The sequence below is a fragment of the Rutidosis leptorrhynchoides genome, chromosome 10, assembly GCF_046630445.1.
Source record: "Rutidosis leptorrhynchoides isolate AG116_Rl617_1_P2 chromosome 10, CSIRO_AGI_Rlap_v1, whole genome shotgun sequence".
NCBI classification, from domain to species: Eukaryota; Viridiplantae; Streptophyta; class Magnoliopsida; order Asterales; family Asteraceae; genus Rutidosis; species Rutidosis leptorrhynchoides.
In genome coordinates, this window is record NC_092342.1 from 325,907,733 (window position 1) to 325,922,678 (window position 14,946).

At 33.0% G+C, this 14,946-nt stretch overlaps 1 pseudogene; it reads right to left on the reverse strand.

Moving 5' to 3' along the window:
• Window positions 1–2,098: 2,098 nt before the first annotated feature.
• LOC139871314 (glucose and ribitol dehydrogenase-like) overlaps window positions 2,099–14,946 on the reverse strand; it is a 42,117-nt pseudogene continuing 29,269 nt past the window's right edge.

Consider the following 14,946-nt stretch of genomic DNA (forward strand, 5'->3'; position numbering starts at 1 on the left):
ATTTCTAGACGTTTCTCATCAATAATTTGAACCACTTGGATTGTACTTTGTACTTTTTAGCTTTTTGGTCGTTTGCATCTTCAAATCGTCGAATTTGTCTTTTGTCTTCACCTTTTATTATTTAAACGAATATCACTTGTAAATAGAACAATTGCAACTAAAAGCTTGTCTTTCTTGAAGGATAATGCTATGAAATATATGTTCGTTTTTAGCATTATCAGATCTGGAATCAAGTTTGTTGGAAGTTTCTTATCGAACATGAGCTTCGCAACCCCAAAATTTCAAATAAGATAAATTTGGAACCTTTCCATGACATAACTCATATGGTGTCTTATTTACCTTTTTGGTTGGTACCATATTTAGTATGCGAGCAGCAAATAATAAGGCATATGTCCAGAAAGCTGGAGGAAGTGAAGTATGATTCATCATAGATCGATCCATATCAAGTAGGGTTCGATTCCTCATCTCAGAAACACCATTATGTTGTGGTGTTTCGGGTGGAGTGCGTTGTGAAATAATTCCACAATTCTTTAGATGATCGTCAAACTCTTGACACAAGTATTCACCTCCTCGATCCGATCAAAGAACCTTTATCGTTTTGCCTAGATGATTTTGAACCTCATTTTGAAACACTTTGAACGTTTCAAATGCCTCATGTTTATGTTTCAAAACCTAAACATAACCAAATCTACTGAAATCATCAGTAAATGTAATGAAGTATCTTTCACCATTTCTTGACATAGTTCTAAAAGGACTGCATACATCGGAATGTATAAGTCCCAAAAGATCCTTTGCTCTTTCTCTGGAACCAGAGAAAGGTGCCTTTGTCATCTTCCCGCTTAAATAAGATTCATATACATCAAATGACTCAGAGTTAGTTGATTTTAAAATTCCATCAGATTGGAGTTTGGTTATGCGTTTCTTGTTTATGTGACCAAGACGACAATGCCATAGATAAGTTTGATTCAAGTCATGCTTGGATATTTTGGTGTTTAAGTTATACATAGATCTATTATTGGATGAATCTTGTATGTTAACTTCATATATTCCATTGTGAGGGCGTGCCTCAAAATAAAAAAACATCTTTATTGAAAACCGAAATATTACCATTTGGAAAAGTATACGAGTAACCAGATTCATACAATCGTGCAGCTGAAATAATGTTCCTAGTTAAACTAGGCACATAATAACAATTATTTAATATTAAATACAAGCCATCTGGTAATAACAGTTCATAAATGCCTATTGCTACGGCCACAACATGTGCTCCATTGCCAACATGCAATACCAAATCGCCTGGTTTCAGCTTCTTAATGTTTCTTAGTCCCTGCACATTATTACAAATGTGAGTTCCACAACCAGTATCAAATACCCATGAATTACTAGAGAAAGCAAATAGTTCTATTATATAGATACCTGAGGTGCTAGCATTGCTAGCCTTTGTTTTTTTAAACTCTGCAAGGTAAGTCGGACATTTTCGCTTCCAATGACCAATTTCTCCACAATGGAAACAAGTGGCATCTTTGGCAGGTTTTTCTTTCTTTTTGACAGAATCCTTTGGGACAAACTTTTTGCCTTTGTAGTTGCCTTGACTCTTAGGTTTGCCTTTACCTTTTCCTTTGGCTTGTGGCTTCTTGATTTTTCCTTCCCGAATCATGAGGACTTTAGAGGTTTTGGATGGAATATTCTTCTCGGCAGTCTTAAGCATTAAATGCAACTCCGAGATAGATTTCTCCCAATTGTTCATATTGTAGTTCAAGATGAACTGATCATATGACTTTGGTAGTGAGTTGAGGATCAAGTCTATTGCCAACTCAGGACTAATGGAAGATCCAAGCCTCTCAAGTTGATCTATGTAGCTCTTCATTTTCAGAACATAAGAGCTTACAGATGTCCCCTCTGCCATCTTGCATGCGTGTAACGCTCTGATAGTTTCAAAGCGTTGTTACCTAGCTTGTTGTTGGAACATTTCCTTTAGCTGCTTAAGCATCTCAAAGGCATCATGATGTTCCAGGTCCTTTTGCAAGTCTGGAATCATGGTGGCTAACATGAGGCATGCTACCTCTGTGGAGTCATCTGTGTGCTTAGTCCAAGCATCTCAGATGCTCTTAGTGGCATTAGCAGGGGGTTCCTCGAGAACGGCTCCATCAAGTATATACGACTTCTTTTCGACTTTGAGAACAATTCTCAAATTACAATACCAGTCTAAGAAGTTCGTATCATTGAGTTTTTCCTTCTCTAAGACAGATCTTAGAGAAGGGTGGTGAATGGGTGTAGTTGCATTGGGTGACATCTACAAAATTAACAAAGTTCTTTTAGTATTTTAATATTTGATCCTTTAATAATTAATTACCCTAACTTTCTTATGAAAAATTAATTTGTTAAAGGCTAGAATCCAAGTTACATTTAACCTTGAATGGTTGGCTGATGCTCTCTCCACTAAATTTAAATCAACAAGGTAGGTAGCGATTACCAATTGCAAGTCTAATACAATTTCTATATCTTAATGGGATTCTTAACAACAACTGTCAACTGGTATGTTTAATCCCATCTATGCCTTGGGCCTCTTGTGTTTGGCTGATGCTCTCTCCACAAGAAGCACCAATTAAGTTGTCCTATTTAAAAACTATGATGTTCGGCCCAAGACTGTCATGGGAATCGCGAAACACCATCTCGGTAATCACAAGACGACCGTGGTGGTTGGCTGATGCTCTCTCCATAACTACGTACAAATGACAAGCGAGTGTCTTAAAAAAGGATGGCATAAACTTACATTTTAAAAGGGATTTTGTGTTTTGTATTATTTCAATTTGACAAAACATTTCGTATAATAATTGTTGCATGCATTCAACAATATATTATACGTATACTTTAGATAAAATCATATTTTATATGTTGGTCTTGAGTTTATAGAATCTCTATTTTAGTCACTCACGGCGTGTCCAATTTTAAACTAATATCCTATATTAATATGTATATATTGAGCGCGCTAACTTAAGACCAATTTTAGTTTTTAATAAAACTCATTTTATTTAAAACTTTACACAAGAGTTTGGTTTAAATTTATTAAATTCATAATTTTAATGTCAATTTTGAGCTTTATGTAAAAACTCCTTTTTATTAAAACTCATTTTATACTTTTATGAAAAACCATTTTCAAAATTATATATAAATTTAGCAAACTCTTAATTGTGTTTAATTTGTTAAAAAAAAATATTTTCTAGCATGCAAATATCCTATATTCAAACATGCAACATACAAACATAAACACAACAATTAATAGGTGCATAACCAAGCCTTTTCCTAATCGGTTTTCGTGAGCCAAACGAAGGGACCGAGTCAATCTAAGGACATAACAAATATCCATGCACCATTGTGATGTCTTGAAGCTCCCACTTGCCTAATCAACATTTGGTGTTGCAAATGGCTCAAAAATTGCTTAGAACTCCATCTTGAATTTTCTTCATGTCTTGTTACACTTTTATAGATAAAATATACAAGTTTACACTAGTACTTTTACATCTCAAAAATAAATAAAAATATGAAAAATAAAATTATTACAAACCATTATAAATGAAAGAATAATTACAACCCAATCGATTTTCAACACAACCAAACATCACAAAATGGTCTAAAGGCTTTCTATGCACCATGCAACTTAATATATCAACTTATATATATAGCAACTTCTACAACCATACATGCATGTAAAAGGTATGATTGTAGCAAATAAAATACCTAAGTTGCATTTTAGAAATCTACAACCTTTTCTTTTAGAATAAAAGTTGTTCATTTCTAATAATAAGAACAAGTTCTTATTGTATATAACATAAGTTTCTTAACACATGCAAAAGTGGCTCTGATACCACTGAAGGGGTTTGTATGAATATTCATAAAATTATTTAGCAGCGGAAGCATATACAATAATTTTTAAACCTTTCAAAAACTCCCCATCAAGGATCCAATTGCATGTTGTTAAGAAAACTAAATAATAAATAGTGAGTTTAAAGACTACAACCTTTGAAGACTTTGAATGTAACATCCCGTTTTCCCGTACGTATCGAAAGGTACATACTTAATCATTTGTACGTTTATAACTCGTTAGCTTATGCGTAAATGTATGAATATATGTGTAGATATATATATATATACATATATGTATACTTGATAATGTGTGCATATATAAGTTTAAACATGGGTTTTGTTAGCGTTAAGTCTTGTGAGACTATTGGTGAAGGCTAGGTGAATATAGGAAGCGGGTTTGGAATGTACAAATTAAATAAAATCGAAATTTGTTTAAGGTTGTCGAGCTGTTCAGGTACAGCCTTAAGCCGCGCCGCGATGGCCTTGGTCGCGCCGCGACAATGGAAACAAATTTGAGTCTGGAATGGGTTTAAATAGGATCACTGGTGCACATTGTTCGCCGCGCCGCGATAAAGGGTCTCGCGCCGCGGCATATCAAGCAAACCTGGATCATAAAATGGGTTAAGAAGGGTCGAATTTCCCTTTATACATCGTGCCGCGATGAATGAGCCGCGCCGCGGCAGTCCTGCTGGACAGATTTTGGACTTTGCTCTTTTTAAGGGATTTCAAGGGGAAAATTGGTAATTTAATGTGTAGATCTGATGGGAGCATTAAATCTCCACCACTTGTTCATTTAATTCATTTCTTTTTCTCTTTTCTTTCCATTTTCTATCCCAAAACACAAAACCCATTTAGATTAAATTTAAGATTTGGAGTTGGAGAATTGTGAATCAAACCTTGGAGCAAGATTTAAAGTTGTTCCTTGTGTCTCTAGCTACACATTGATAGTCTCGGTAAGTTCTAACTTTATGTTTTAATTAGTTAATGGCTAAGGTTTTGGTTACTAGAGACTTGTATGACCCATTTGAGGGTAAAATGGGTGAATTTGGGTTATGTTTTTGTAATGAAACCCTAATAGCCACAAACTAGGGTTTTGGTCTTGTGATTTGGGGTTATAAGTGTCAAATGGTGTTGCTAGTCACTAATACACTTTTAGATTTATGAAAGAAGTGTTAATGGGTAAGTTTGGCTTGATTGTGAGGCTAAGTAATTAAAATGGGTCAAAAATGTACTAGTTGACCTAGTTTGGGTGAAATGGGTATGAATTACCCTAAGTTTGTGTTAATTGAAGTTAGTAGACTTTAATGCACTAGCTTTAGTGATTAAAGTCGGGTCTTGGCCATTTAAGGGCGGTATTGGTGTGGTCGAGTCATTTAATGTGAATTGGGTCATTAAATGCTCAAGTATGTGTAATGTGGTTAATTCCACTAGTTTGTGTATTGAAATTGTACTTAATGTATTAGGTACATTGCTTTAAAGTTTAGAAGTGCATAGTCATCATCCTTGTGTCAAGGTGAGTGGAATAATTATGCGTGTACGTATATAATGTATTTATTTGTGTGGTATGAATGTGGAATTGTTGCGGTGTTCAAGACACCACATTCTAGTAGCGAGTAGTATTGTCGCGGTGTTTAAGACACTACTCATTGTTGATTGACATGTGGTATTGTCGCGGTGTTTAAGATGCCACATTGTCATGAGAGTGGAATAGTCGCGGTGTTCAAGACACCACTCATTGTTTTGATTGACGTGTGGATTCGTCGCGGTGTTTAAGACGCCACATTGTCATGAGAGCGAGTTAGTCGCGGTGTTCAAGACATCACCCGGGAGATTAGTAAATACGCGGTGTTTAAGTAACACTAATGGATGTTATGAACTCCAAGGGGCTTTCATGTACCATTCCCTTGTATGATTGGATAAACATGGTTGTGTGAATGTGGATAACCATGGTTGACGCTAGCTTCTTGTGAATTGCGGATCTTGGTTTATGCTTAATGTTTGCATAGTTGTCGAATTGCTAGCTTGTGTACGGTATTGTGTAAGTGATGCAAGTAAGTAGGTTATATATGAACATGTATAATTATTGCATTCACTAAGCGTTAGCTTACCCCTCTCGTTGTTTATCTTTTTAGTCGCAGGTGCAGATAAGGGCAAAGGGGTTATCGGGCATTAGGTGGCCCTTGATGATGTTTTGTTGAAGCTTGGAAGTTGGCCTAACGTTTTGGGTAGTTTAGTCCTAAACCATGCTCAAGTGTCATTTGGATTATACACTATCATTTGTAGTGGGTCAAACTTGTATTGAGCTTAATTAATGGCCTTCGTGCCTTTTGTAAACATTTAAATTGTTGTACGTTTAAATGAACTTTGTGGAATGGTTTACACGTTTAATTGGAGCGTAAATGTGTATTATTTTAAAAAAAATTATCGTATGGAATACGGGTTGGGTTGTTTCATTGAACTTGTGAAGTTATGGATGCTAAGAATTTAGGAACCAAAGTAGCCTCCCTCTATCGGTAATCCACACGAAAGCAAACTTCAATATCAACCGGATGCTAGTCCTTCACAACCCTTGAAAACAAGTATAAGAAACAACCTTTCTTATTTCTTGTTTTAATTCTATCTTGTTTTCTTATTAATCCTTCAGATATGAAAGAATACTTAGAACCTTTTAAATAAAGAAAGATAACATCTTGAGACTTGTAAGTGTGTATGTGTTTTCTAACTTGTAAGTAGTATACGTATGTTCTCTTACATTTTAAAAAAAACTACAACAACTAAGCCATCATGGTTCATCATTTCACTTTTTCTTTTCTTCCACCAATTAGTGTAAGGTCATAATGACTTCCATTATAAGTTTATAATGCACATTTATTTATTAAACATAGTGAATAAAACAGTGTGTATGGATAGCTTTTAATAATGTCTTTGATAATGTATACTTGTACATTTTATATAAATTACAAGATAGAAACAAGTAACAAATGTTACTTTGTTATCCAACACATAGATATCTCTATACATATATATGGATATTTGTTTATATATAATTGTAGTATTATTATTTCTATTAAATAACAATGACACAATATGTATAATAAGGTTGTAATATAAGAATCATATTCAAATATGTAATTGATATTTATTTGCTCATTGTGTGTGACCCTATAGGTTCAAATGTTATTAGTAGTATAGACATAAGTTGTGTCTTGGGCATTAATAACCAACAGTGATATGATGTTTTTACCATTAGGATGCAGAACTTGGCCAGTGAAGTAGGAAGAGTCCTGAGATGCAAGGAACACTTACGATGGAGCAACCTCATAAGGTTGACCCGCCCGATTCATGGGCACACTTGACCCAAACATTGCAATATCATATTGATTGAGTGCTGCTGCTTCTAGTGGTGTCCATATAGGGCCAGGAGCCACACCATTGACACGAATCTTCTTGTTGACTAGATGCAATGCGAGACCCCTTGTGAAAGACACTATGGCTCCCTTTGTTGAAGTGTAATCAAGAAAATTTGGCGGGTTAGGTATATATGCTAATTTTGATGTAGTATTTATAATGATGCTTCCTTCTTTCATGTGCTTCAAAGCATGCCTGCACAACTTAACCCAACTAGTTAACAGAACCCAAAGAGAAAATATAACCAAAAGTTAAGAGATGATCGATAAACACACCTTGACATGTAGAAATAAGAGAAAATGTTGGTCTCAAACACCTTTTTGAGTCTCTCTTCTGTAATCTCGTCTAATGAATAGGAATATGTGTAATACTGAATCACAGGATGGTTCACTAGGATATCGATGCAACCATATTTACGAATAACCTTATCCACAACCTCCTTACAGTTCTTGTCGTATCTAACATCAGTAGGTATTGCAATTGATTCACTCGAACATTCAACTCTTACCTCATTTATGATCTTTATGGTTTCCATAGCGTCTATGTCCTCGACACCTTTTACATAAGTGAAGGCTATTGTTGTGACGACCCGGAAATTTTCGACCAAATTTAAACTTAATCTTTATATGGTTTCGACATGATAAGAAAAGTCTGTTATGTTGAGTCTCAAAAATTTTGAACTGTTTCATATATTCAATTGACCTTCGACCATTCCCGATGATTCACGAACAATTAATTGTAAATAGATATGTGTGTATATATATAAATAATAATTCGAAATATAATTTGAAATGTTATATGTTGTTGATTGTAAAATTAATTATGTAAAATAAAATAAAAATATAATAAATATTATTTAAAACATATCTATAAATAAAGTATATTAAATATATATTTTGTGACTCGAATCTATTTAGTAAACGACGGTAACGCACAAGTGTCATTCGATTGATAGTAAACGAGTTAAAAAGGAATTTATGTGATTTTAAAATAAACGGTGATCCGAAAATGAGTTTTATAAACTATAGGCTTATTAATAATATATTTAGAAGTTACTTGATAAATTTTAAGACTAACTATATTTTACTTAGGATTGGGAGTGAATAATTAATGTAATTTTTATTTAATAGTTAATGACCAAATTTTATACCATAATGATCAAGATAAATAAATATAGTTAACTTAAAAATATGGGATTTTTCTGAGAACTTTTATACGCCACTAATTTACAACGGGACACGATATAATAACCCATATAAACTGTCGGCACACTATTAGTTTATTTAGTCCGTGACAATTTGAATCAATTATCAAAGTCACTGTGTTTGATTTCATTTATTCTCCACTACCATACATAAAATAGTTATATATATGCATGGCAAATCTCCATCACTAGGAGTCACCAATTTCATTCTCTGTTTCTTCTATCAAATGTAAAAACCCACTTGCAACTTCTATTATAATTTTAGATTATTGTTTTACTTTTGTTAACACTAACTTATATCTCATTCCCTTATATATATTCATACATATTACTTATTCATATGCATATACATATACATATACATATACATATACATATACATATACTTATACATACGCATGATCATCTACAAATATATATATCTAAGATTCATGATCATCACCTTCATCCTTTTTGTAGTGACCCGAACTTTTCCATGTTTATATATATATTAAATGAAATTGTTATTTTACATGATTAAGTGTTTCCAACATGTTAAGCAATCAAACTTGTTAAGACTTGATTAATTGAAATAGGTTTCATATAGACAATTGACCACCCAAGTTGACCGGTGATTCACGAACGTTAAAACTTGTAAAAATTATATGATGACATATATATGGTTATATATATAGTTAACATGATATTATGATAAGTAAACATATCATTAAGTATATTAACAATGAACTACATATGTAAAAACAAGACTACTAACTTAATGATTTTGAAACGAGACATATATGTAACGATTATCGTTGTAACGACATTTAATTTATATATATCATATTAAGATATATTCGTACATCATAATATCATGATAATATAATAATTTAAAATCTCTTTTGATATTATAAACATTGGGTTAACAACATTTAACAAGATCGTTAACCTAAAGGTTTCAAAACAACACTTACATGTAACGACTAACGATGACTTAACGACTCAGTTAAAATGTATATACATGTAGTGTTTTAATATGTATTCATACACTTTTGAAATACTTCAAGACACTTATCAAAATACTTCTACTTAACAAAAATGCTTACAATTACTTCCTCGTTCAGTTTCATCAACAATTCTACTCGTATGCACCCGTATTTGTACTCGTACAATACACAGCTTTTAGATGTATGTACTATTGGTATATACACTCCAATGATCGGCTCTTAGCAGCCCATGTGAGTCACCTAACACATGTGGGAACCATCATTTGGCAACTAGCATGAAATATCTCATAAAATTACAAAAATATGAGTAATCATTCATGACTTATTTACATGAAAACAAATTACATATCCTTTATATCTAATCCATACACCAACGACCAAAAACACCTACAAACACTTTCATTCTTCAATTTTCTTCATCTAATTAATCTCTCTCAAGTTCTATCTTCAAGTTCTAAGTGTTCTTCATAAATTCTACAAGTTCTAGTTTCATAAAATCAAGAATACTTCCAAGTTTGCTAGCTTACTTCCAATCTTGTAGAGTGATCATACAACCTCAAAAAATCTTTCTTATTTACAGTAAGATATCTTTATAATACAAGGTAATACTCATATTCAAACTTTGATTCAATTTCTATAACTATAACAATCTTATTTCGAGTGAAAATCATACTTGAACTGTTTTCGTGTCATGATTCTGCTTCAAGAACTTTCAAGCCATCCAAGGATCCTTTGAAGCTAGATCTATTTTTCTCATTTCCAGTAGCTTTATCCAGAAAACTTGAGGTAGTAATGATATTCATAACATCATTCGATTCATACATATAAAGCTATCTTATTCGAAGGTTTAAACTTGTAATCACTAGAACATAGTTTAGTTAATTCTAAACTTGTTCGCAAACAAAAGTTAATCCTTCTAACTTGACTTTTAAAATCAACTAAACACATGTTCTATATCTATATGATATGCTAACTTAATAATTTAAAACCCGAAAACACGATAAACACCATAAAACTGGATATACGCCGTCGTAGTAAAACCGGGGGCTGTTTTGGTTGGGATAATTAAAAGCTAAGAAGAACTTTGATTTAAAAGCTATACTTCTGGAAAAATGATTTTTCTTATGAACATGAAACTATATCCAAAAATCATGGTTAAACTCAAAGTGAAAGTATGTTTTTCAAAATGGTCATCAAGATGTCGTTCTTTCGACGGAAATGACTACCTCTTTCAAAAACGACTTGTAACTTGTATTTTTGACTATAAACTTATACTTTTTCTTTTAGATTCATAAAGTTAAGTTCAATACGAAACCGTGGCCACTGGAATCACTCAAAACGGATTAGAAACGAAGAAATGGCGAGTAAAACAAGATTGATAAAAACTACTCATTTTACCTACGTGAAAGTTAGTAATAAATCTATTCCAACCATAACCTAATCAACTTATATTGTATATTATGTAATTTTGAGATACCATAGACACGTATACAATGTTTCGACCTATCATGTCGACCCATCTATATATATATATTGCGGAACAACCATAGACACTCTATATGTGAATGTTGGAGTTAGCTATACAGGGTTGAGGTTGATTCCAAAATATATATATATAGTTTGAGTTGTGATCAATACTGAGATACGTATACACTGGGTCGTGGATTGATTCAAGATAATATTTATCGATTTATTTCTGTACATCTAACTGTGGACAACTAGTTGTAGGTTACTAACGAGGACAACTGACTTAATAAACTTAAAACATCAAAATGTATTAAAAGTGTTGTAAATATATTTTGAACATACTTTGATATATATGTATATATTGTTATAGGTTCGTGAATCAACCAGTGGCCAAGTCTTACTTCCCGACGAAGTAAAAATCTGTGAAAGTGAGTTATAGTCCCACTTTTAAAATCTAATATTTTTGGGATGAGAATACATGCAGGTTTTATAAATGATTTACAAAATAGACACAAGTACGTGAAACTACATTCTATGGTTGAATTATCGAAATCGAATATGCCCCTTTTTATTAAGTCTTGTAATCTAAGAATTAGGGAACAGACACCCTAATTGACGCGAATCCTAAAGATAGATCTATTGGGCCTAACAAACCCCATCCAAAGTACCGGATGCTTTAGTACTTCGAAATTTATATCATATCCGAAGGGTGTCCCGGAATGATGGGGATATTCTTATATATGCATCTTGTTAATGTCGGTTACTAGGTGTTCACCATATGAATGATTTTTATCTCTATGTATGGGACGTATATTTATGAGAAATGGAAATGAAAATCTTGTGGTCTATTAAAATGATGAAAATGATTGATTATGATAAACTAATGAACTCACCAACCTTTTGGTTGACACTTGAAAGCATGTTTATTCTCAGGTATGAAAGAAATCTTTCACTGTGCATTTTCTCATATTAGAGATATTACTTGGAGTCATTCATGACATATTTCAAAAGACGTAGCATTCGAGTCATCAAGTTCATCAAGATTATTATTAAGTCAATTATAGTTGGATATATTATGAAATTGTATGCATGCCGTCAACTTTCGATGTAATGAAAGTTTGTCTTTTAAAAACGAATGCAATGTTTGTAAAATGTATCATATAGAGGTCAAGTACCTCGCGATGTAACCAAATGTAATGTATTCGTCTGGATGGATTAGGATGGGTCATTAGAGTTGGTATCAGAGTGATGGTCTTAGCGAACCAGGTCTTGCATTAGTGTGTCTAACTGATAGTTGTTTAGATGCATTAGTGGGTCTGGACTTCGACCGTGTCTACATGTCAAAAGTTTTGCTTATCATTTTGTGTCGAAAATTACCTGCTTATCATTCTTAGGGAATCATTTGCTTATCATTCTTAGTCTAGACACATCTTACTGCATTGATTGCATGAATAGTGTATAGACAAAATTCATATCTTAGTGTATCTGTTACTGTAAACTTTGCCTGACATATTCCGTAAATTCCTCCGTATTCTACGAAATCTTTTATTCTATATATATATATATATTCTATGTAATTAGAATACCATCCGATAGCCGAAAATCATTTTATACCGAAAAACCCTTTACTCAATCGTACGAAATGGAACTAGCCACTAGTTCAAGTTCTTCGGAATCTGACAGCTATTCTGACATGGATGTTCACCTAAGCTCCGGAAGCAATGTCACCAGAATGAATCAACCAATCAGCCATCCCCAATTCATCTGATGGGTTCGTAGTCTACTTAATCATTGGAGACAAGAAGAAGGTGATCCTTTCCGTCAACCGAATTCACCTCTTGACGATGAACCTGAAGCACTTACCGGCGAACCTGTCCGTAATACCATTTTCTCTCTCATTTCCAGAGTATCTCATCATGATTATATACTATCTCAAATTCTGAACCTTATTCATCCGCTCGTTCCGACTGACAATCATCCCGAAATAATAGAAGAAGTCAACGAACTTCGCGCTCGAGTAATCAATTTAGAGAATGTGGTGCAAAAATTACCAGCTTCAGCAACATCATCGGCACCAACAGTACCATCAATAACAGTACCAGTACTACCAACAACCCAAGTTTCAACATCAAACGCCTCAACATCTCATTATGTACCTCGAGCATAATCATCGTTCTACATCATTTATCTTCGTTCTACATGACGATTATATAATTTCTATTATTTTAGAGATTATGTGTTCTAGTTCTAACGATAAATCAAATGAGATTAATATCATATTAACTCATTAAATCCATGATTACATCTGAAGAAAATATATATGTATATATGTTTTTATAAAGATTGTAATTAAAAATTCTTTTGTACAAACTGTTAATGGTGAAAATATTTTAACGAGTAGATAATACCCGAGGAATATTTAGATTTCACCTTAATAAGTTACAATGTACATTCTTCGAATCTGATTCAACAGTTATTTACTATTCTTTTTACATCTACAGATATACGTATCCGTTCACCGCAGAATAACCATTTTCTTTCAATTTCATATTTGGATTTTGACATATCAGAATCCAACAAGTGGCATAATGAAGAAAACATTGGACAAAAAAAAAATTTGTTAGAAACAAACAAATTAACTATGAGAAATTTTGTTAAGAATCCACGCTAACAAAATCCTAGCTAACTGTTCCTAGCTAACTGTTAATTCCGTATTACATTTTAATTATCGCAATTTTAATTCTCGCAATTTTATTTATCGTCATTTAATTTCTGTTATTTATTTTACGCACTTTAAATATCGGGACATGTATACAAAGTTTTGACATATCATATCGACGCATCTATATATATTATTTGGAATCACCATAGACACTCTATATGATGTAATGCTAGAGTTGGCTATACAAGGTTGAGGTTGATTCTATAATAATATATATACTTTGAGTTGTGATCGAGTCTGAGACATGTGTATAACGGGTCACGACACGTATTAATTAATTCAAATATTATATATTAAACTATATATGAATTATTGGACTGTTAACTGTGGACTATCGACTGTGGACTGCCAACATTGGACAATTAAAATAAATTAAAATATTGATTATAACATATGAAACTAAACAATTCTTCAAGTTTGCCACTTGATTTCATCTTAAACCTCATTTGTAATTTGACGATTACAATCTGCGTTCAAACCATTCATGATTCTTGAAAACACCTTAATCGAGAGGATGAACTAACCGGACCTCGTCTACGGAAGAAAAGATTGATGCATATAGTTATGTACCTGAAAACACTCGGAACCTGAGTAAACGTTTAACACGTATCTGTGTTAGCTCCTTTGACGTTGTTATTACCGAAAATGGCCGTATAATCCCTTTCCAAATTAGCCAATTTTGTCACAGCTCCAACAAATCAACTTCGATTTTTATTCGGATTAGCTTTATTATAATCTTGATATATAAGTTTGCTTTTCGTCATCGTTATTAGGGAACCGTTTATATTCCGCCACATTAGCAGTAAACTTACCAACAATTTTATAGATCTTTAGCTTTTCGAAAAATCGTTATCTTTATCGAAACTCTATCATATACTCATCAGCACCTTATAACGAGAATCGCCATACCAATTATCGGGAATTAGCAATCAGTATTTTGAAATCTCGCATCATGTCTACATCAACAGTTATATGTACAATTATAACAATTATCTCTTAGAATTTTGAACTTCAATTCTGAAAAGCACTCTAGTCTACGAATCAGTTCCTTGAATTTTGAGAAAGCTGATAAAGCAGTGAAAACTGTTAATGACTTTTACTGTCAAAAGTTTGATGATAAAGAATCGTATGTTAGCAAAGCTCAGAAATGTTGGAACTAGAAAGCGGATTATGCGAAACTATGAAGGAGGCTGTGGAAAAATCACAGTGACCAAATCTGCCTTTAAAGAATCTAAATGATTCAGCATCTGCTGAAGTCTTTAGCGAATACCTTGCTCCTGACTCTAAACCTTTAA